A 24,898-nucleotide genomic window follows, 5' to 3' on the forward strand; every position below is an offset into this window, starting at 1 on the left:
CACTCTGGCTCTCCTCAAAGGTGTTCTCTAGTTTTTCTCTTAGCCTGTTTTCTAGTATACTAGCATAAAGTTTTCCTACTGTGCTTCCTAGTGTTATTCCTCTATAGTTTGAGCATTCTTTGCTATCTCCTTTTTTATACAATGGTGTTATAATGCCTATCTGCCAGTCTAGTGGTACTTTCTTTTCTTTCTTAGCTTGGTTCATGATGTTTAATAATTCTTGTTGTCTTTCTTCATTCATGTATTTGACCATTTCTGCAGTTATATCGTCATGTCCTGGTGCTTTTCCCAGCTTGATTTTGTTGATTGCATTTGTTAATTCTTTTTGTGTTATATTTTCTATCTGTTCCTGTTGATCTTGTGGGGTGTGTTGATTTTTGTTTTGTTCTAACTTATTTCCTTCTACTTGTTCCACTTCCAAGAGTTTTTCAAAGTATTCTCTCCACCTCTCCATAATCTCATTCTCTTCTCTGAGTATGGTTCCTTTCTTGACTTATATTGACGATTTAACTAATTTTAGTAAATTGTGTTTGTTTATTTGTTACTGATATTTTCTGATTGTATGTAAGCTTTGTCCATAAAATTGTAAAAGTTTCAGTGACCATAAAGCATATTTCTATTCTATTCTGTAAATATGTGTATTTTACAATAATTTGTCAATACATCCCAAACAGATATATTCGCACATACCGTTCCTAAAAAAACTACTAAAGACAGACAAAATTTCTTAGGATGTAATTACGTAGGCTTCGTGTTCTCTATAAAAAGCGTAAAAGGTTATAAATATAAAAGCAAATAGCACCGTGCCCTCTTTCTTGTAACCCATTAAACAAATCGGTATTCGAAAATGTGCAGCTCTGAGTTTATTGTGTCAAGGAAAAACGGAAGCAGATACACCCTCCTCACGTATTCTTTATGGCTCCGTTGTGTGCTGTTTATTTGCCAAAGTTCAGAAATAAACCGATTTGTAAGTTATTTTTAAACGGATTTTTAAAAGTGTTGCACCCATGATATAAATCGCTAAATCATTCCCGATCAATGACTCAAAATAATTAAAATAACCGCAGAGTTAATGACCATATTTATGATCATTAATTATACAATGATTTTGAATACCTTTTTGGCAGAGATATTAAAAACATAGGTATCCCTCTTATATTTTTAAGGAATACATTTTTCTTTAGATTAGCCTTCATTTACTCACAGTTTTTGCTCCGGATTTTAAAAAACTGCTTGGATTGACATGAAATTTGGTAAACACATAGCTAACATGTCAAAGACAAAAAGTGATGTCCTGAAAGCGATAACCACCTCTTCTCCGGGGTGAAGAAACATACGTCTAAATAATTCCGGAAGTGGATAAACTGACTAGTTCTAAGCAACTTTTGTTTTGTAGGGTTTTTTTAAATAAGTCAAAACAGTTTTTTCAATAAGTCAACATTGTGTAGTTATTTGTGAGTGAATATGTTCATATTTCAACAAGAAACAAACGTTTTAGACGGTTTTTCGCAAAAAAACTCAAGAATAAAGTATGTATTTGTCGAAAAAACTATTGTTAAGAACAATATTGACCATAAAAAAGTTGAAAAAAATGGTATATCTATGAAATTTGTATACCGAGTAGAAGCAGAGTTGTAGGTTATGAGAACTAGGTTCTATCGTCAAATAACAAATAAAATCGAATATTTCAATGTGAAATAACCACAACCATGAAGCACTTTTCAGGGAAAACTCATTATAACTTCTTTAAAGTGTTTAAAAAAGTTTATTTTTGTTTTTGTTGTTTCTAGCATCAAAAGTAAGCAAGTTACGGTTAAAATAAAGTTGGTTATTTTTTTGTTTAGCAAAAAAATCGTCAAAATTACCCCCTAAGCAGCATCCCAAATTACATTAATCGTTACCACCAGAGGATATAAACGATTAAATTAATTAACCATTAAATTAATCGTTTATATAATCTGTAAGTTTCATCGGTGCAAGGTGCTTATTTTTGTAAGGGGTGAAGTTGAAAGTGCTTGAACCAGTTATCAGGAGTGTATGCAAATTTTGAACAGCCATACCTTAACCAATTTTTGTCTAACAGAAAAACAAAAAATCCAAAATATTTCGAAAAGCAAAACCACATTTTTTACTTATTAAGATTTTTATCACCATAAATTTTTAAGCTATTTAAAAAATTGCACTTTTTGAGTATTTTAGAGCACCGGTTCTCAATATATACTACATGTAACACTGCTTGTACATAACATTATTTGCGGTGGTACACAAGACACAAAAACAGCTAAAATCAGCACCACTATTATAGTCAATTAGATTACCTAGCTATATACGTATGACTCAAAAATATTGACAACCACTGTTTTAGTGTATTTCCAAAAACGCTGTAAAATACAAGCGGCACTGTTTATTAGTAACGGGTTTTTAAAGTTTGAAAATCTCGTAATAAATAAATAAATTTTTTAATATTTAGTATATGAAAAATGTAGTTATTCTTCATAATAAGCTCTGTATGGTCTAAAACCGAATATTCAACCATCAGATATAAAATCTATATTATACGAGGTATGTCAAAAAATATGAAGTTCGATCAAGATTAAAGTATCTTTATTTTTCACAATATTGAAAATTGTTATTATAAAGTTGTTTGTAAATCCTTCAGTTAAAAAAAAAATTTTTGAACGTTTTTCTCAAATTACGAATACCAGAATCATTTTCATTTATAACTCTTTTATTATTAATTTTACGAAGAAAAGTTATTCTTTATAAAAAGATCTACATAGTCTAAAATCTAAGATGCAATCATCATATAACAAATTTTATCAATTTTATTCGAGATATCTAAAAAAATATGAGTTTCGCTCGAAAGTAAAGTACCTTTATAGTTCACAATATTTAAATTAGAAGGATATAATTGCATATTAAAACATAGCTTTTAATACTAAACAACTTTTCATAATATAAATTTTCCATATTATGAATTTAAATACGTACCTAAATAAACAAAGTTTTCGTTATGACAATGTCATAACATTTTCAGCTTGTTTTTTCCAAATATTTTAAAAATAGTTGTTGCTCAAATATGATATCAACTAAATCAATACTCTGTTTAGTTTACTATTTTTAAATTTAAATTTTTATTTATTTCAGTTCTATTCCCGTTTATTCTTGGTAGACCCCGTAATTACATCTCGTATACCTAATCATTTCTGCTACTTACATCTAGTTATAAAATTATTTGTCAGTTAGTAACTCTGACTTTCGATTTATGTCATATCATGTTTCAATTCAAGACTCAGCTCTATCCAGAAATGTTCTACTTAAAAACTACATTCAGCTTTCATTTAGAAGTGAGAAAATATATGTTATAATTGTCATACTAGTATATTTTAACATATTTTTTTACTAAGGAGCTTTTGGCAAGATTTGCTTTTTATTAATATTCAATTTAATTTCTGTATATATAATAAATATGATTAGTTACTTAATATAAAATCTTTATTTGTCCCTTCCAAACTTTCTCATTGTTTAGATTTGCATTTAAGATAAGACGTAACTACACCTGAGGCAGAGATAGTTGAAGCAGCAACATTAAAATTGTTATCTGAATTGTCGTTTTATAGTTACAGGACATAGGTGTCATTTTATTATTGTACAATTAGCACCCACTAATATGGGTAGTAACTACATATATTATTACACATTGATACCAACCAATTACACATTGATACACATTGGCTCCACGTTGTGCGCCAATGTGAGTGTATTGTGGAATTAGTGAAAGCCATAAATCCGTATACAGTGTATTTACTAAACACAAAAAATTTTTGATACAACCTTTTAACACAGACGTGGAAAACAATTTTGTACGTGAAAGAAATTACGTGAATTTTTAAATTGTAAATTAGATACCATATTACCCGATTATTTATAGTCTGTTTAGAATCGCGTTTGGTTATATTCTGTTATTCATTTGAATATTAATTTGAAATTTGCCAATATAAAATTTTAAAAATTATAAAACGTTATACAATATTAAAAAATATACAGTCGGAAAAATGAAAGAATACCCATGAACGAACATATAAAACACGCTGTATTTTCCTGTCACCGTGTCACAAAGAAAATTTACCAGCGCAACTACATGTAATAATAATTATTGCATGTACTTGCGCTGGGCAATTTTCTTTGTGACACGGTGACAGGAAAATACAGCGTGTTTTATATGTTCGTTCATGGGTATTCTTTCATTTTTCCTACTGTATATTACTATAATTAAATATAATAATTTTGTTGCAGATTGTTTATTATACAGCCACCCAAATATTCTGGGGAAAGCATTATAGGGTAAGTAATTATGGATATACAATAAACGGACTTAATAAGGAAATTGTGGAAACATTATTTGTAAAAAAATCATAGACTGAAATGTCGATTAATTTATCACTAGCCACAGGAAACAGATTTTTTAAAACCCAATTTGTCACAAAAGTTACACTTATATTTTTAAAACAAAAAAATCCAAAGTATTACATGAATTTAATGTCAAATTACTCACCTTAGGAATATTTTGACAGAATCGTTGTTGAAAACAATCAACACAAAAATTCCTACTCCTCACTATTGATTGCTCAAACTAATGTTACACATGGAAATATCTTTCATGGAAAAAATATGAATAATGAGGAATAGTATTTATATCTAATAAGTTTGATTAATACTTTTTATTTGTAAGTTTTTATTGGGTAACAGAGGCTCTACCCATACTACTTGGGTAGAATTAGAGGCATATGGGAGGAAAAGTTAGGGACTTGGCGTTCCTGACATAGCGTAGGCAAGGACGTCGCTCGTTGTAGCAACCTGTCCTTTACCAGGATCGAAGAAGAGTACTATTTATCACATTATGCTCTCGATATTGCAAATCCCGTTTTGTCACCAAAACTATTTTTGACCTGTTTTTATCAGATATCGATATAACAGCCATAAATATTTCTATGTATATATCCTAAGAAAGTCCCCAAATTCAAAACAATGACGAAACGTTATTCATGTCAGCGGGTTCTATCTGTGCTTATCTATGTATTTTTTTACGATTATGCTTGCTGATTTACAGTATTTAACAAAATATATTTAACAAAATTCAATTTGGCAACATTGTGTAACTACCATGTCTTCTACGATATCAACAGACATATTAATATATCTTTTTAACAAAAAAAGAGATGTTTTAACCAAATAATTTTTCAAATATGATGTGCAAAATAATTTTGAATTAGGTTTAACTAAATTTTGTCCTTAAAAGTAGAAAAAACGTTCAATTTTTCTTGTGTAATATTTATCATGTATATTATTTACTGTAAGTTTTAAAATTACTAATTTACAATGATTAATGGGATGTTAAAATATCTTATCATTAAAGCGGCTTCTCGAATTTCTTAAACATTTTAAAAATTTATACCGCCACTTTGTTGCGCATTCTGACCAATTTTCGTTTCGACTATATGTACATTTGGGCGATTTGGGTTCAACAGCGCCAGATAATCGCCACCAACACAAATTCGACATTCAAGCCTCAATTATGCCATTCATAGCATTAGATAGAAGGATTCTGTATTCAAAAGGACGTCATGTACAGGGTTGGTCGAAACTCGGAATGAGTATTTTCTGAGTTTTCTTACATGGAACACCCTGTATTTTAGGATTTTAATGAAATGATATTTTATGGTACTTTTTTATTTCTTACGCATTCCCTATACCTTGTAAAGTGCTTTAATTTGTAAGTTATTCGTGATTCTTTAAGCCAAACATTAATTGCAACAAAAATACGTGAAATTTTATTAGGTGGCCGTGAAAATATCCAATCAAAAATAATTTTTCGAAAAAAAAAATACATAATAATCTAGCCTGATTCTTAATTTATTAATATTGAATGAGATATCCAAATACATTCGTAGTTAAGGTTGTTGGTGCTTAAAATATTAATCAAGCATACAAAATTCTCCCTAGTTGGCTATGACACAAAATTTGCTTAAACATTTGACATTATAATATTTATGTAGTTCCAGTTGATTTGTTACCATTACTAATAATAATTTTTCTAATGAGGAACTGATTAAAATGACTTTATGCTAGGAGAGTATAAAAAAATGAGCTACTTGCAATAACAATTTATCTAGATACTTAGATTTTAAGAATGGTTGTACTAATATGCAGATCCTCAGTGACACTAAGGATTATATTTAATTCCTGTTTCCTCACTTACAATAGTTTTTGTTCGATCAGATTTATCATAATCTAAGTGTCCAGTCCGTTGAAACCGTTCTAGTATATTTTTAAACGTTGCTCTTCTTAGTTGTCTTCTATCAGGGAATTTCTGATGAAAAATTCTTATTGCTAGTAGCACATTTTTGTTATACTCCACTAGCACAAAAATCTTATTAATCAGTTCCTCATTAGAAAAAATCGTATTAGTAATGGTAACAAAGCAAGTGGAACTATAAAAATGTATAATGTCAAATTTTTAAGGAAATTTAGTGTCATAGCCGACTAGGTAGAATATTGTATGTTTTTATTAATATTTTGCGCACCAACAATCTTAACTACGAATTTATTTGGATACCTCATCCAATATTAATAAATTAAGAATTAGGCTAGATTATGATGTATTTTTTTTTCAAAACATTATTTTTGATTGAATATTTTCACGGCCACCTAATAAAATTTCAAGTAATTTTTCTTGCAATTAATGTTTGGCTTAAAGAATCACGAATAACTTACAAATTAAAGCACTTAGGTATAGGGAATGCTTAAGAAATAAAAAAGGACCATAAAATATCATTTCAATAAAATACTAAAATACACGGTGTTCCATTTAAGAAAACTCAGAAAATACTCATTCCGAGTTTCGACCAACCCTGTATAGTAAAGTTTAACATTTCGCTATATCGTTAATGTTTAACAATAGCAGACTATATTAAAAATCGTTCGAACATAAAATAAAAATCTGATGTCAAATCACTACAATTCTACAGGGTGTAAATGTTGTTACGAAATTAACAGAAAAACGTAATTATCTTTTAAACTACCTCGTATAATATTACAAAACCATATATTTTAAGAATGGAAACATCGAGGAGAATCCAAAAATGCAAAAATATACAGGGTGTTCCATTTAAAAAACATAATTTTGAGTCACCCTGTCAATATGCACGCCCCTGTATATTTGAAAATATTTTTGAATTACGGTCCTATCAGTGCTCCAACTTTTATCTAAATAACTTTTTTTCGTATCTCTTACGACAAACGAGTAATTGGACTTTGTCACACTAATGCCCCACCCTGTATGTATTCAGATGACATAATAATTTGTTGGAAAGATTCACGTATTGCTGTAAACAAAATGATTCAGCTTACGTGATCTATCGTTGATTATTTCCTTGTTTTTATTGAAACGTAACATGTTTAGAAGTATTAGAAATATGATTGTGCAAATCATATCTGGTACCATATTTTTATATAGCACTTTTTGTCGCAAGTAATACGCTCGTGGGATTGGAAAAGAAAATTAATCTAGACTTATTTCGTTCTAGACCGGGGGTTTCGAAGACGGTCCGGGAGAGTATTTAAAATATTAAGAAATATACCTTTTTAATACTATTTAAAAAACTATTTTGTACGACTTATTGCAAATAAATTGGAGTTTTGTATTGATTGGTCATAATAATATTATAAATATTATGCCAGTTTGCTTTTAACCTTTAACTACACGCGCTGGCGTATTTTGTACGCCAGATATAAGAATTCTACTGCAAATATATTTAAAAATTTAATTTTTGACCTTATTTATCTCTCTAAGCCAGGGCTTCTCAAACTTATTTGGACTGTGACGCCCTTGGGACAGTTATTTTTTTGCGACGCCCCTCAACCCAACCCCCAATAATATTTACCAATTTTAGTAACAGGTTATTTATACTACTAGCCTAGTAACAGGCAGTGGCGGCTCGTATAACTTTAGGAAGGTAGTGCCAGAATCCGGGCAGCTGCCTAAATTTTTTGTGGCGGTTTTACGATATGGTCAAAAAGGATATAAAATATAAATAGAGTATCACGATAAGCTGAATTTAATTGGGTTTTTATATTTAACTTACCAAGCATTGAAAAGCTAAAAACGTTATTCATGTGCACTTTAGATTTTTCATCGGATTTCAATTTCTCCCATATATGTACAAGATCATCGGTGCCTTTGTTTGACCAAGTCTCGTCACCTCCAAACAAAACGCATACAAAACAGAAGAGTTTATTAGTTTGTTCGCAACCACACAACCAGCTATTTTTATCATAAATAATTTTATTAAACTTACGACAGCGAAGTTTTTGTCCATTTCCACTTTGTTTTTCAATTTTTAAATCGGGTAAAGGCCGACTGAGTTCTTAAATTTGTAGTTTTTTTTTCTAACGAAAAACCACCAAAAGAGTTTTTTAATATACTAATTTGATTCATTGTCAATAAATAAATTAAACGTAGAAAATAATCAAAATATTATTTTTATACCTACGACACCCACGATCACAACGCACTAACTAATAATTACAAATTTAAAAATATAGTAGAGTATAAACACAAATATACAATACAGTAGTAGACAATAAACACAATAGCGTCAAGCGAACGCGTAAAGAAACTAGAAATATGTAGATCTAAAACATTGTATCTTAAGATCCACTAACTTCCTTTTCCAGATTTCGAGCCTGGCACGGAGACTCCAATTTAAACGTATGTTAAAAGTGCAATACCGCTCTCTCTCTGTGTCACTTACACAGGATGCTCATACAATCTTTCTCTTTTCTCACGAGCCACTATGCCGTTCGGCACTGGGATTTTTATGATTTTCATCCTTTATCCGGTCAGCTGTGGGTGGCCAGAGTCGGTAGATTTGCATTGCGCTACACAGTTGCCAGATTTGATATAATTTATAAAAATAAAGAGAAATATTCACAAAAAAAATAAACAGGCATTAAAATGTTTTTAAGATAAAAAATATGTTTCTGCATAGTTAGCAAGGTAGTGCCATGGCTCTATGGCACTACCTCACGGGCCGCCACTGGTAACAGGTTATTTATAATTTTTATAGAAATTAAGAAAGAAATCAAAACATAGGCACAAAAATAAAAAGGGATATTATTTATTTATGTATCTGGCTGGTTAATGTGAGAGATGTGCTTGCTTTTTTGAGCATAGCATGAAACCGGGGCTCCAATTTGGAAATTGTCATTCTAATTTGTTTTTCTAAGTTTATGTTTGACCTGTACTTGTTTTTAATTACTGCAACTGCAGAAAAGCCCGTTTCGCACCACAAGTACGAAGTCGCAAATGGTAATAAAAATCTTTAATGCAGCAGTGCTGATGGCATGATAATTATGAGAAACTGAGCTCCAAAATTCAAACAGGTCCTTGTCGTATATTTATATGCTTTAGGCTGAAATCACAGGACAATTCTGTCGGTTGTTCTTCTTCCTCTGTTGAAAGTGTCCATGATGTGAATTACTAGGGAGAGAATCTGTCTGACCCAGTCATATTGCTCCAGATTTTTGGGAAAACATTTCTCAGTGTTCGTTCAATGATCACATGTGTTGTGTAAACATATTTTGTAAAGGGGAACCGTGGATTTCTATCAATTTTTCTTGTAGAATACCTTGTAAAACAGGAAAACAGTCAATTTCTTGATCTTATAATTTTCTATTCCACAAGAGCAACTTCTGAAACCCAGTAATTTTATCTGCCAATTGCAGGATATGAGTATTATTTCCCTGCAAATACTTATTAAGATCATTTAATTTGTTAAATATGTCAAAGGGGTATGCTAATTTTATTATAAACTCTGAATTAATAAAGTTTTGCGCATCATTATGGGATTCTGTATGACATGTAGATACATGTAAAATTTCATTTTTTTATTTCATATGGACAGCCAACGAGAGTTGCAATAATAAATTAGAGAGGTGTGCTCGGCCCCCATTTCTTCACAATGTTTATGGAAAAGACTTGAGTTCACGGATCATGTTTTAATGTAGTTCACCACTTTAATAATGCTATCCATCACAGCACTTAATTTAGGTGTAATGTTCTTTGCTGCTAAGGCCTCTCTATGAATGATATAATGTGTCCATTTTACACTTGGAGCCTTGGTTTTGATGAGAGCTTGTAGTCCTGCATACTATACAGACAAATATATTTTCTGTATTAAAAGTCCACGCTGACACGCGACGCCCCTGGGACAACGCCGTGACGCCCCAAGCCCTGCTCTAAGCTATCACTGGAATGTGCTTTACAATTTGGTTTTAGTTTCATAATAATCGGCGTTCTGGATCGTAATTTACAGTATATTATTTGTTGTTTCCGGTGGTGGACAATATATTTATATGCCACGATTATATTAATATAAGTCGTAATATAAGTAAATATTTCAATTGTTTTTTAGTTATTATGGCACAAAATATATTTTTCTTTATAAACAATACTTATTCTCCTGTAAAAAATCACAGTTCAAAAAATTTTTTATTAGTAATTTTATTTGTCATGGAATCCAGTTATTCCATGATTCCAGTTATAAATCCCAATTGGCTTACTGAAAAGGAACTCCAAGTATTTACTGATGCTAAAATAAGGTTTATAACAAACAACTAAGTAAGTCTATTTAAAAAAAATAAACAAATCCGCTGTTTTTAAGTGTATTTCCTTGTGGCGTATAAAGTACGCCACGCGTGTAGTTATGTTATAACTTGATGCGCGGGTAGTTAAAGGTTAAATTAATTGTTCATCTGTTTGCCGTGATTTAGTTGGCCAGTAATCTAATATTATTAATAAACTCTTACTCTCAAAACCAAAACTACAGAATTTTACTACAGAATTCTTGGATTATTTTTAATTTTATTCCTTTCTGTAGGCTTAATTTAAATAAATAATTTTGGGGAAGTTTTTCAAACTGAATTTAATCCCGAACCATTTTTTGTGAAATGTGTGGGTTTCAAGAGATTGCGGTTGTTCCGTGTCACTTGAAATATCTGTTTTGGTCCTTTGGTAATACCTACATAATTTTCTTTGACTCTCGTTTGACTCTCGTTGATATCGGTACTTATTCTATCAGTTTTTGGGTTCGATTTTTTCCTAGATCTACAGTGCTCAATGTTCATTTCACCTGTTTATCTCCTAGATATACAGTATGCGGCAAAATAAACAGTACTGAAATGAATATAGTCCGTTCGCTATAACTTTTCCCATGCAGTACGATTCATTTTCAATCAAATTAAGTCAAAACATAAATTGAAACTAACGTCGATGTGTATATACATTTTGTATACTGTATATACTCTATATACTACACACATCGGCGTACGTTTCACTCTCTGTTTTGACTTAATTTGATTGAAAATGAATCGTACCGCATGGGAAAAGTTATAGCGGACGGACTATATCTAAATATTTATGCAGGTAAATAGGGAGAAGTGTACTTTTGAAGTGTGTAAATTAAATATTTCCTAGCTGAGCGCTTTCGGCTTATAAAGCCATTTTCAAAGTTATGCTACAATAAAAAGGTCTCTAATGAATAATTGATTTTAGAATTCAAAAGTTTAACTTACGTCAAAAGGTTCAAAATACCACTATGAAGAGAGATGGATCCCATATATGATATAAAAATACTTCTATTTTTTATGCAGTTTTTTTAATTGATGGAAAAAAATGGAAAAAACCTTGTCTGATTGTTGAAAAATGCTCAACCTAGCTTCTTTTTTTCATTTTTCATTTCATAAATTCATTTTTCAACAATCAGACAAGGTTTTTTCCAATTTTTTCCATCAATTAAAAGAACTGCATAAAAAATAGAAGTATTTTTATATCATACATGGGATCCATCTCTCTTCATAGTGGTATTTTGAATCTTTTTACGTAAGGTAAACTTTTGAATTCTAAAATCAATTATTCATTAGAGACCTTTTTATTGTAGCATAGCTCTGAAGATGGCTTTATAAGCCGAAAGCGCTCAGCTAGGAAGTATTTAATTTACACACTTCAAAAGTACACTTCTCCCTATTTACCTGTATCCATAAGTGTGTACAAAACTATTTCAGTCTTTACATTTGTAAATATTTATGATAGTACCTATACATGATATAGCCTTGCAAACATTCACGATGACGCACTTTCCGATAAAACACATGTTTAAGATGCCCTCTGGCCAGTGGCGGATCTACTGGGAGGCAAATTTCTAGTCCGCAATTCCGAAATGGCAGACGTAGGATCTGTCTTTCTCCTTCAGATTTCCCCAAATGTTCGCATCTGGTGGTGTTAGTTCTGGTTAGTGGCAGCTCCCAAAATGATCGCGCAGTATTCGAAGAGACACCCTGGCAGTGTGACAAGTTGTCCCGTCCTGCTGAAACCATTGTTTTTTAAAAGTTAAAAGGCAGATATCGAGCACTGAATTTATTAAATCTTGCCCAAGTATACTTTCGCTATCTAGAGCATCCTCAGGGACATTTCGTCAATAAAAGAAGGTATCCTCGAATGCCATTTAATTAAAATAAATAATTTGTTGGCAAACCATTGTTGATTTTAAGCTTGGACCGTTTTCGTGACCTTTTCCGTATGACCGAAAATAGTACTCCACCATAAAAAAATTTTCTGCAAAACTGAAAACCATTCTGAAGCACCTAACATTATCACGACATTCACTTACGACGTTCGGAAACCACCAGTGGCGAAGCGTGACTTTTTCTAAAGTGTTACCAAAACTAGATGTAAAAAAATCTTATTTAAAAATAGTTATTTATGCAACAGTTCGTGAAGTATGTTTTTTGCGAACGCACGCCATATTTAGAGCACGAGCGACAACGGAGCGAGTGCTATACATCGCGTAAGTTCGCAAAAATTACTTCACGCACAGTTTCATACAATATTTTATCTACGATAAACAAATAAAAAAACTGTAACTCTTCGTCACTGGAATTCATTTCTATTCTACAATTTTTAGAACTTTGACATTTAAAAATCCTAACTACTTTCAAACCACAAAACTGTCAAACATTTTGTTGTAAGTTAGGGTGACCAGATCATAAACTTGAAAAAACGGGACACATCCAAGGAGCAGTAGCCTAGAATTTTTCTCTGGGGAGGGGGGTTGGCGTATTTTTTTGTTTTGTTTGTGAAAGACAAGTTACATTTTCCTACTTTTTTTTATATATTTTTCATATGCCCTGGGGGAAAGGGGGTTTAACCCCCAAGTCCCCTCTCCGGGTACGCCACTGCCAAGGAGGGTTTGGGGCGATATCCAAACAGGCAGGATGAAACATGGTCTTTTAGCTAATTTGGGACCTACAAATCCTTTTCAATTTACCTTTGAATATGTAATTTACGTACGATCAAGACTGCGAAACAAAGTAAAAAACTCAGCCAGAATATCATGGATTAACAATCCGTCAGAACAAAACAGTTGTTAACTGAACAGTAAATAAAGCAACTTTACAAAAAAGTCAGAGCAACAAAAAATAAGCCCAGCATTAAATCAAGCAAAACAAGAGGACTAAAAAACCAGAAAGGAGAAACCGTATTTGAAGAGAAACAGATCAGCAAAATATGGGAAGAATATTACGAAAAAATGCTATTCACTATGAAGAAGGAAGCGCACTGCGATGAAGAAATAAAACCGTAGAAGATAACGACGAAGTCGAAATTTTCACAGCAGAAGAAGTACAAAAACAAATATTAAAAACCTAGAAAGCGGAAAAGCAGCAGGAGAAGATGAAAAAGTAGTGGAAATAAAAAAATACGGACTACCAGACGATTGGAACACAGGTATTATAGTACCTATAATATATGAGAAAAAAGGAGATCGGGAGGAGTGCCAGAATTGAAGAGCAATAATTTTATTAAACACCACATATAACATTCTAGCAAACATACTAAATATGAGACTTAAGTAATGCGCTGAACGAATATTAGGAGAATACCAGAATGGATTCAGACCAAGGAGGTCGATGATTAATTTCACAATTTCACACATACAGTGAAACAAATAATTCAAAAATCTAGAGAATACAACAGAGAAATTCCCCGAATATTCATTGATTTTAAAAGCGCTTTTGATATCATCAATCGGACGAAAATGATGGAGGAGATAGAGAATGTTGGAATCCCAGAAATATTAAGACAAATTATGCTAACAGTAAGCCTAAAGAACACCAAAGCAAGGATCAGTTTCAACGAACAACTTCTAAGAAGATAATTGTAAATAAATGAGTGAAATAAGGTGACTCTGTCTCCCCGACAGTATTATTTAATCTGATATTGAAAGTAATCATAAGGAGGACAAACTTGTATTCACCTTTAGCTACTTGGGAGTAACAATATGGAAAACCGGAAAAGAGAGAACAGAGGAAAGAATTCTGAAAGGCAGAAAAACATACGGAATGATTAGAAATCTGTTGAGAAACAAGACAAGTATAATATGAAATAATATAATACCTTAATAAGACCTGTTGATACATATGGGATGGAAACAACGACGATTAATAATAAAAAAGAACATAGCATTCCGAAATTTGAACGAAAAATAATGAGAACAATACTGGACCACAATGTAATAAGAGAGGGAGAAATAATAATGAAAACAAATGCCGAAATTGAAGAAACAATTGAAATTAAAGAAAAATACGAGACATTTAGGCGTCCCGAAAGACTTTTTCGGGACACCGGGACAAATCGTTAAAAAACGGGAAAATATCGTTTTTTCGGGACGTTCGGCTATCCTATTGTAAGTCATTGCTCATATTGTCATAAATATGACAACGCGAAAGTTAAGGATACTTGATTATATGAAAGTGTGCCAAAAAACCCATTGAAAGTGTGCGAAAAAGTAAATCCCATTTAAAATACATTGTTACTTCACGCACACTTTAAACCCTTCACGCACTGCTGTCTATAATGACAGTTTTCACAAACTAAAAACTTATATATAATATGACATAAAAAATAGATAAAAATTATTTTGAACTTCCCAAATATAAGTTTTTGTATAATTATGTATACATGTATTATATGCATGTAATAAGTATAACAATAAATAATAAACAAACTAAACAGATTATTCTACAATAAAATTATCATCAAAAATAAACAAGTAGGGAACAGAACATATTTTGAAAACTAGTGTTTATATATTATAAATCTTCTATTTTCAATAATTTCATTTTTTTCTTCAAAATTATATATAAAAAAAATATACAAGGATAATGACTTTTCAAGTAGTTGATCGATTACGCAGCAACATTCTTCCATGTTCAAATTCAAATGCACGAATAGCTACTAAACTAACGTTACCATATTGTAAAATGGTGACAATACTGATATACACAGCGTGCCCGCGCCGTCTCTGGAGCCGTCATTCCTTCAAAATTTTCAGTCTCGACCGATAGCAAGAATCCTCTTTCGTTACCAGAACTAGAAGTGGTAACGGAATATAATAACGTGCAACCGTGCCACGGATTCAAATGTATTCACATGTAATCTCGCCAATATTTTCGTGAGTCTAATTGGCTATTTACTGAATTTGGTAGGTACTACGTATTAACAAATATTTCTGTTGGTAAAAAATATAAATGGAATTATTTCATAGTAGTCATAAAATATTTATTTGCAAGATTTTTAACTGTTACCAATGGTAACAGTGGTTACATGGACGCTTCGCCAGTGGAAACCACTCAATAAGTTTCGGCGCCTGACACATACAAATTTGAAAAATACGAATTTCAGTAAGTACTGTTTATTTTGCCGCATACCGTACAATTATATAGGCATCACTATCCATCATTTTTTTTATCTCCCAACATGGGTTAATTTTAATTTTTTCTCAAAGCAAAGCCATCTTTTACTTTTAATTTTTTCTATACAACAAATTTTAATTCAAAGGCACAATGGGGAGACCTGTGTGATCAAAATAGCAAGAGGTAAATCACCAATCGGCAAAAGAAGTACCGGACGACCGCGCAAAAGATGGAGTGACAACCTTCCATAGAGGTGTGAATCCGCGAATGAACAAGCAGAATTGCTTATAAAGAGGAAGAAGAAAAAGAACAGCAATATTTTCTTCAGATGTGGCTGATTGTTTATCCGGTGAAAATGTTTCGGATGAAACATTTTTTTATTAAATTTCATACTTAGACAAATACGACTTGCATGGGTTGCCTATCAAAATATAGTCATAGTAGTCTGGGCTGATTATCGGAGAATAGGCCATTTTTGGGAAAAGTTATTTACCAGCAATTTTATTGCTGGAATCGAATTATAAGATCCTATATATTAATAATATAGGTATGCAAGGTCCTCAGATAGTGTGCTACTTTTTTTGTAAACAAAATGGCGCCCGAAAATCGTGTTTTTTTTCAATTATTGCTCCATAACTCCGAAGATTTTAACTTTACAACAAAAACACTCAAATAAAAATTCACCGTGATTAAATTCTGCATAGAGACGTATTTTTCCCGATCTGCTCCGACAAAAATTTTCCTCAGAAAATACGGGTTTTCCCAACAAAATCTTTAATTTTCAAATAAAGTTTTAGATAAGTAATTATCTACCAATAATTAAATAATTTAGAGACTTAAAAGCCTTCTTAGTTTAGATTACAGTTCCAAAAGCTGGTGAAAATTAAACGAAGATTTTATCAACAATTCAATTGTTAATTCATAATTTATGGTCGCAATAATAACCAAAATAATTATGATACACTGATAAAACTTTGAAATCTTATAAAGATGAGATGCCTATTTAACATTTTGTCGACAAAATATTATTTTTTTATTTTTTTGCATAATCATTAAATGTTAAAAAAAACAGTTATAAACAAATTAACGTTTCTCAGAAAGTTTTTATTATATTATAATTTTAAAAAGTAGCTAAAATGCGCATTTCAAATATCTTGAAAATGAATGTTTTAAAACTTTCTTGCAACCATTTGCAAAACAGCAAAATAAACATACGATTACTACGGTGTTTATAATTTTTTTTAATTCTTTCAAAGCGTAGAAGTGAGTTTAAAGTACAAGCTAATTACTTACAAAAAAATATCGATTATAAGGTTAACGATTATATTTTAATTAAAGATCATAAATATATTTTTTTGTAAGTTACACGCGCGAAAGTCGACTAATACAGTACTGTAGCTAAAATTTTCACTCGGAGCGACGACCGGCCGCGCGACGTACACTTTTACTAAATAATGCATGCCCCGTGTCAGTCGCTTCGAGTGAAGATTTTAGCTCCGACTCTGTATCAGGCCTACTTTTGCGCTAAAAATTACAAAAAAAGTAATTTTAATCTTTGATTAAAATATAACCATTGCACTAATTTTTGACATTCTTTGTGAGCAATTAGATTGTACCATAGACTCACTTTTAAGCTTTGAAACAATTAAAACACAAATAATAAAAAACGGAGAAATCGTATATTTATTTTGCTGTTTCATAACTTTTTTGCCAATGGTTGAAAATTTTTTTTAAAGCATTCATTTTCAAGACCTATGAAATACGCATTTTAAATATTTTTTAAAATTAGAATATAATAAACAATTTCTGAGAAATATTAATTTGTTTATAACAATTTTTTTTAAATATTTAAAGATAATGCAAAAAAATGAAAAATTTATATTTTGTTGACAAAATATTAAATATGCATCACACCTTTATAATCTTTCTAAGTTTGATCAATGTCTCATGATTATTTTGGTTATTATTGCGACTGTAAATTGTTAATTAACAATTGAATTGTTGCTAAAATATTCATTTCATTTTCACCGGCTTCTGACTTTATAATCTATACCAAGAAAGCTTTTATTTCACCAAGCTATATAATTATTGATAAATAATTACTGGCCCAAAAATTTATTTGAAAATTCGAGATTTTGTTGGGAAAACCCACATTTTTCAAGGAAAATTTTCGTCGGAGCAAATCGGGAAAAACATGCCTCTATGTAGAATTAAATTGGGGTGAATTTTTATTTGAGTGTTTTTGGTGTAAAGTTAAAATCTTCTGAGTTATAGAGCAATAATTGAAAAAAATACGATTTTTCGGCGCCATTCTGTTTATAAAAAAAGTAGCACACTATCTGCCGACTTTTCATACCGTGAATTTTGCTAATTAGCCCAGAGTATAGCTACCATTAAGAGGGGGCGCAGGGATTGAAACCAACATTTCAAGCACAACAAATATCTGATACTAATATCGCGCACGAACTCAAAAGGTTTTTTGTTTTCAGTATGACATGCTCTCGCCATAAAATTGTAACTATAACAAACTAATCTAAATAAACGTGGTCGCAATAAAGAATTAACACGTAGGTAGTCAACCAACTAAGTTTGATAAATATTTCCGCATTACATTCCACCTAAATTTACTTGTACAGCGGTTCAAGAAGCGAATGTGAATTCGGTGATTTAGCGAGATGTGATTATTATAGTTTAGACACACGTGACTACTTTACACTTGTAGATATATTTCTTCTGAAAATGTAAGACAAAAGTCTAAACATGAAAAGATATCTCAAAAATGCTCATTTTTACGTTAAAAGCTTATATTTGGAGATCATTTACGATGTACAGGGTGTCCCAAAATTAGTATGATTTGCAGTATATACCGAAAACTAGGGGAGACAGAAAAAAATTGTTACGATGTTGTGACTTCTGTTTTCGTTACAGTAGCGATTTCCTAATAAAAGGCGGCACCGTTGAAGAAAAGGAAGAAAGGACGTTTAAAATAAAACGAAGAAGAAGAGGAAGAAAGTAACGAAATTCCAATCAATTTATTAATAGCTTCCCAAATTAGCAAGATACAGGACGATTATTGAAAAATTTCGAAAACAGCAGGGTTATAGATCATCTAAAATTTTTTAAAAAACTTTATTGGAACTTTTGATAGATATAATATATATTATGGAAGGGTTCAGTGATGTACAAATTTTTTTTTAGCTGTCTTACTAAGGAAATAAGTATAATACCAAGATTCTCACATTTTATTACGCGGATACACTTCCTTCCCAGTTTTGTTTAACTAAGTAAGATCAATCAACTTAAAAAAAAGAATATCAAAATTTGCCAACAAAAAAACTACTGAACAACCTGAATTAATTTTACAACAATAATATCATAATAAACCTACAAACAACAATAATCAAACAATGTAAAACTGGAATAAATACAGTCAGGGGCGTAACAGAGGCCCCCGCAGCGTGAAGCTTGCGGGGGGCCCCAATCGCTTAGGGGCCCCATCTTGTCATCTGATATTATGTAAAAATCTATTATTGTTATATTATTTTACGTTGTGTGTTTAAAATTAAAAACGTAAATTTCTAAATAGACGTATTTGCCAAGTGAATCATCTCATAATATCTAGAAACTTAATACCTTCCGGCCTACTGAAATTTTATGGTAACGACAATAAACTATAATGCTTTGTACGTGACTATTGAAAGATTTGAGAATTGCAATTTGCCGAATTTTGGAACAATATTTCTAAATCTAGAAATGGGTTTTCTCTTTAATCTTTACCTACGTTTAGTATTTCGATACAATTATCCAGAGGCGTAACAGAGGCCCCGCAGCATAAAGCTTACGGTGGGCCCCAATATGTCATGGGCCCCATTTTGTTGTCTAATATATGTAAAAATGTGTTGTTATAGTATCTGCATACATACGTTTTTTAAGCAGTGCAGTATTGAAAATGAAGTTGTCCATCCAAATTAATAAAATTGTAGATATATTCGCTGATAGTAGAGAGTGCACGAAGAAAGTTGTTATCTCATAGATTAATACTAATGTAATCATTTAGTAATTTTTGTTCTATTTTATTCTATACCAATAAAGATGAAAAATGTAAGTCGTCATAAACAATGCATGAATACACCAATAGCTCAGTAAATGACAGTTTTGGAGTGAAATTATCAGCGTCGCGACGGACGTATTTGCTTGACAATTTGGATTTGGGTTCTAGTTACACTCCACTTAAAAAGTTGGTATGCCGTTAGTTGCTTTCACTTCGGGGGGTGACACCCCTGCTTGGGGTGAAAAACATACGTTTAAAATAGGTCCGAAAATGTATAAATTGACTAATTATAAGCAACTTTTGTTGTTCTATAGAGTTTCTCTATCTATGCTAATGCTTTTCAAGTAATTTGCGAGTGAAACTGTTTATTTAAAAAAAACCAACGTTTTCAGACGGGTTTTTCGCAAATAACTCAAAAATAAATTTGAAAAACCAAAAAACAGTTTAGTTACGATTGGTCGGTAAACCAATAACTTAGATCTTTTGATCACTGAGTGTGTTTCAAAGATTTACATCTTTTGTTTTTTTGTTTTTCAAACATATATTTTACTTATAGTAATTAGGGAATTAAAACGTGAGACTGTCATGGTCAGATTATGCGGCGTAGATATACGCTCCTGCTATGTCTGGGTCTCGAATGTTGTTTTTTGATGGAATGTGTCTAAAGATATTCAACCTCTCATCTTTACTGATGAGCCCAGAGAGGTTGAAGAGGGCGAAACATATTTCTAAGAACAGGTGTTTGGGTCTTTGATTCTATTCAAAAAAATTTTCCCACCCTGAAATGGTGGATGTGTGAATTGTTCGTAAGGGGATTTTTCCACATTCTCTATTTCATTTGTTTGATCAAAAATAAGTTTTCATCGAATTAAATATTAGATATCAAAAAAATATTTGTAGCAAAAATGTAGCTTATAAGATACAGAAAATGGTGTACTTATTCGTGAAGTCTATAGACACAGTAAAAGCACAGTTGAAGCTCATAAAAAATTATTTTTATTTGTCCAATTCCAAATCGAATATTTCAACCTGAAATAACCAAAAAATTAAGCAATTTTCGGGAGAAATTTTTAAAACTTTTTTAAATCTTTAAAAAGAAGCTTTATTTTTATTTTTTATAAAAGTTTCTAGCACCAAAACTATACAAGTTACGCTCAAAATAAAGTTGGCCACTTTTTTTGGTAAAAAATATCGTGAAAATCTGTCCCTATTTCGCACCCCAACATTACCGCTTTACCATTTACTTTAAATATTTCTTGTTTATATGATCTGTAATTTTGACCGGTTGGAAGTTCTTATTTTTGAAAAAATTTAAAAGTTTTTTATTTTGGAAAAATGCCTTTTTTTAAATAACAAAAGTATTAGTGATATGAAAAATCTCAAAGATTAAAGAAATGTAGGTAGGTCTTGCTTTCATAAATATTTTGGCTTTATTTTGTTTTTCTGTAAGACAAAAATTGGATAAGACATGGCTGTTTAAAATTTGCATATACTCGTGATTAGTGACTCGTTCAATCCCTTCAACTAGAACCCTTTTAAAAATAAGCACTTTGAACCGGTGAAACTTACAGGTCGTATAAAAAAGTTAGGTAATTTGTAAGGCGATAATGATTAGTTTCATTTGGGGTAATAAATAGGGGGAGATTTTCACAATTTTTTTACCAAAAAATGGGATTAACTGTATTTTGAGCGTAACTGGCTTAGTTTTGATCCCAGAAACTTTGTAAAAAATAAACCCTTTTCTAAACACTTTAAAAAAGTTCTAATGAATTTCCCCGAACAGTATTTCATTTTTTGGTTATTTCACGTTGAAATATTAGATTTGGAATTTGACGAATAAGAAAAACTTTTCATGAGCTACAAGTTTTCTTTTACTGAGTCGATAGACTTCGTTTTTGTTTTATTTTTTTAAGCTAGATACATTTTTGCTAACAATATTCTTTTCGATCGAATACTTACTCTTTGAACTATTTGCGAATAATCCACTAAAAACGTGTTTTTTTGGTTGAACAATTAACATTTTTACTCATAAATAACTCGAAAAGTCTTGAGTTGACCACTTCGGTGGTGACACTGAAAATTACACGGTATCGCCATATTTTACGTTGATTTACTGGGCTGTAACACATATAGGTATTTATTACACATGTTGCATTTAGTAATTTTTTAAAGAGGGCCCCATATCCAATTCTGCGGGGGGCCCCGGCGGTGTTTGTTACGCCACTGAATACAGTGGAACCCCGATAAGTCGGCCTGTGATAACCCGGAAGTCCGGCTAACCCGGACCGATTTTCATGAGACAAAACAAACATTTTTTCACTTTCACTAAGTTTTTTACCAAGAAATAAATAATACTGTATACAACTGTACTTAATTTAAATGTACTGCGCATATGCATTTGATGTTTTTGCAATTATAATCGACTTTATCTGTAAGTATACCGTATTTTATTAATTTTTACCGTATTCTCCGGCTAACCCGGATTTTCGATAACCCGGATCGGTCGCAGTCCCGATTAATCCGACTTATCGAGGTTCCCCTCTAATTTTAGAAAAATATAAAAATTATAATAAATAGTCAAAATGTCCCCCATTTTGGTTGTAATAATAATTGACACCTTTTTCTTAGTGTCTTTCTTAGTGTTGTTAAAGTCAGCTTCATAGATATTCTTTTTTAAAAATCCGAGATAAAAAATCAGAAGGATAGTTCTCGTGAAAAGAAGGCCGCCTAATAGGACCAATTCATCCACACCTAATGAAATTTTTCGTTTAAATAATTTTAAGTTAATCTTTTATTTCGATTTTTATCGATAGGACACTCTGATCAAAATATATCGAATTTTTAGCATTGAGTTGATACAAATTTTATTTAAAAAATTGATTGCGCGCGCTTAGGTAGCTGTTATTCAAAAGTGGTCGTTGCTTCAAGCGTTGTCTCTGAAAGGACAGTTCATTCTAAACAAAAAATGCCAATAAATATTTTTTGTTTAAAATTATCTCAGAATCACTTTATGTTTGGAAAATTTTTTCCTTGTGATTTAATGTGAGATCATTAACTCGAGAATTTTACTGTCATCATTACATGTGATTTTTCTGACGGATATTCTTAAGTTAAAGTTGATTTCATGTAATCTAATAAACCATCTTTCAATAAAGTCGTTGCAGGAAGAACTCAAATCATAAATATTGGCAGTATCAGTTAAAAGTCATTTACTTTAAAATGTATAATATGTGTGTACATACAAAATAGCTTCAGAACCATCTGTTTCTTTCATTTAACATAATTAGAGCCGCTTCTATGATTTTTCTCTTTTTATAAAAAGGGAAAATCAAAGAAGCGGCTTTAGTAATGTTAACTGAAACCAATTGCATCGCAAATTCCCGGCAGAATGCAGTCGGATCATGTTATCCATATTAAAAGAAAGAATAGAATAAAGAGAAAATACCACGATTAGTAAGTCAGTCACCATTTTAAAATATAAATGATTTATCAAGGATACATCATTTTATATCTTAATACATATAAAATCAGATTTTGGTGTTAATTTTGAGAGTAAACTAAATTAAAATACAGTATGCCGCAAAATAAACAGTATTGAAATGAATATTGAAATGTAGTGATGTAAAATTTCCGGGAAGATTTAAACGCCGGAAAGTTTCCGGAAACTTTCCGGGAATATTGGAAACTTTCGGAAACTTATGGAAATATTGTATTTTTTCTTGTTAGTCTATTGTATGTTAGTGTGTATTTTATGTATATTGTATGTCTATTGTATGTTAGTTCTGTAAAATGTTTTCTTTTTTGTCAATAAACTTGGGATGGTTGGTTAATATTTTGTCTATACACTGCTTAGCTAATATATTGCTCTTTACCAGTGATGCTTTGTCCTGTTAAAGGAATCAAGTAAGTTTGCAGCATAGCGCACAAGCTTCACTGCCATTTTTTTTTCTAATTTAGATATGTATAAGCATTCTTTTTCCTCGGGCTTACTTATTGGAAGTAATGGAATATTCTCGGTAAAAATATTTGCTATGTCCTTAAATGCCTCGACAACCTGGGATATTTTAAACATATTGTCTTCTAATAAAGTAATCCATTATACAATTGGTGTTAGCACAACTGCTACTTTTTGCAACTTTATTCAAAATATTTCATCATCCAGACAATTTTATTTAAAATTCCGTGAAAATTTTAAATTTTCTCCCTCTATGACCATAAGCATTTGTAAAGCACTTTCAAACACAATAAGGCTACTTTACAATTAAGGATTGAACCCGATCTAGTTTTTACAGGAAGTTTTAATGATATAACTTTATTGTAGTTTTGAAGCTAGATTGTATTAAATCGGGCAAGAGATATGTGGAAATTAGTTACCTTTTTAACAATTTGTTTACAACATGCCTCAACATTTTTAAGATAATGTAGGTTCATCAAATCAGACACCAGCAAATTTAATGTATGAGAAACACAGGAATATGCTTCAATAAAATAATATTTGTTTTTTATCGATCATTTTGCCTTTGGCAAAATGATCCATTGGTGCTGCATTGTCTGTAACAATCCCACAAAATTTTTCTGTGCCTTTCTGAGCTGTGTGCCTTTCACAATCTGTAAAAAGTGTTAAGTATACACATTACTGGTTCAGGTGTTGTCAAACAGCGTTTAGACGCCGCTATAAATCGCAGCAATTTATCGATATCAATTGAGTTGTTTCAATTTATCGTTGACTGTAAACTGTAAGTAAATTGCAGCGATTTATCGGAATTGGGGGATTGGAATTGGTATCAGATTGCATCAATTTATTGTAACGATCTAGTTGATTCAGTTTATAAGGCAGCGTTTAGACACAGCGATAAATCCGTGCAATTTATCGATATCAATCGAGTTGTTTCAATTTATCGTTGTGTATAAACGGTACATCGCAGCGATGTATCGGGATTGGAATTGGATTGGAGTTGGTACCTATCAGATTGTTGACTTGTGTCAACGGGGTTTGACTTGTCAAACCCCGATCAGTTATTAAAATGTCGTAATTTG

General features: G+C 31.4%; 1 protein-coding gene across 2 annotated transcripts in view; it reads left to right on the forward strand.

The window, feature by feature from the left end:
• Positions 1-24,898, forward strand: part of LOC114329513 (uncharacterized) — a 210,544-nt gene that overhangs the window by 88,414 nt on the left and 97,232 nt on the right. Inside the window, exon 2 of one of the 2 annotated variants that reach the window (XM_028278652.2) lies at positions 4,297-4,344. The exons of the other annotated variant lie outside the window; for it this stretch is intronic. The gene's annotated coding sequence lies outside the window, so the exon portion shown is untranslated. The remainder of the gene's footprint in view (positions 1-4,296; positions 4,345-24,898) is intronic. 2 annotated transcript variants of the gene reach the window in all.

The sequence above is a fragment of the Diabrotica virgifera genome, chromosome 7, assembly GCF_917563875.1.
Source record: "Diabrotica virgifera virgifera chromosome 7, PGI_DIABVI_V3a".
Classification (NCBI taxonomy): domain Eukaryota; kingdom Metazoa; phylum Arthropoda; class Insecta; order Coleoptera; family Chrysomelidae; genus Diabrotica; species Diabrotica virgifera.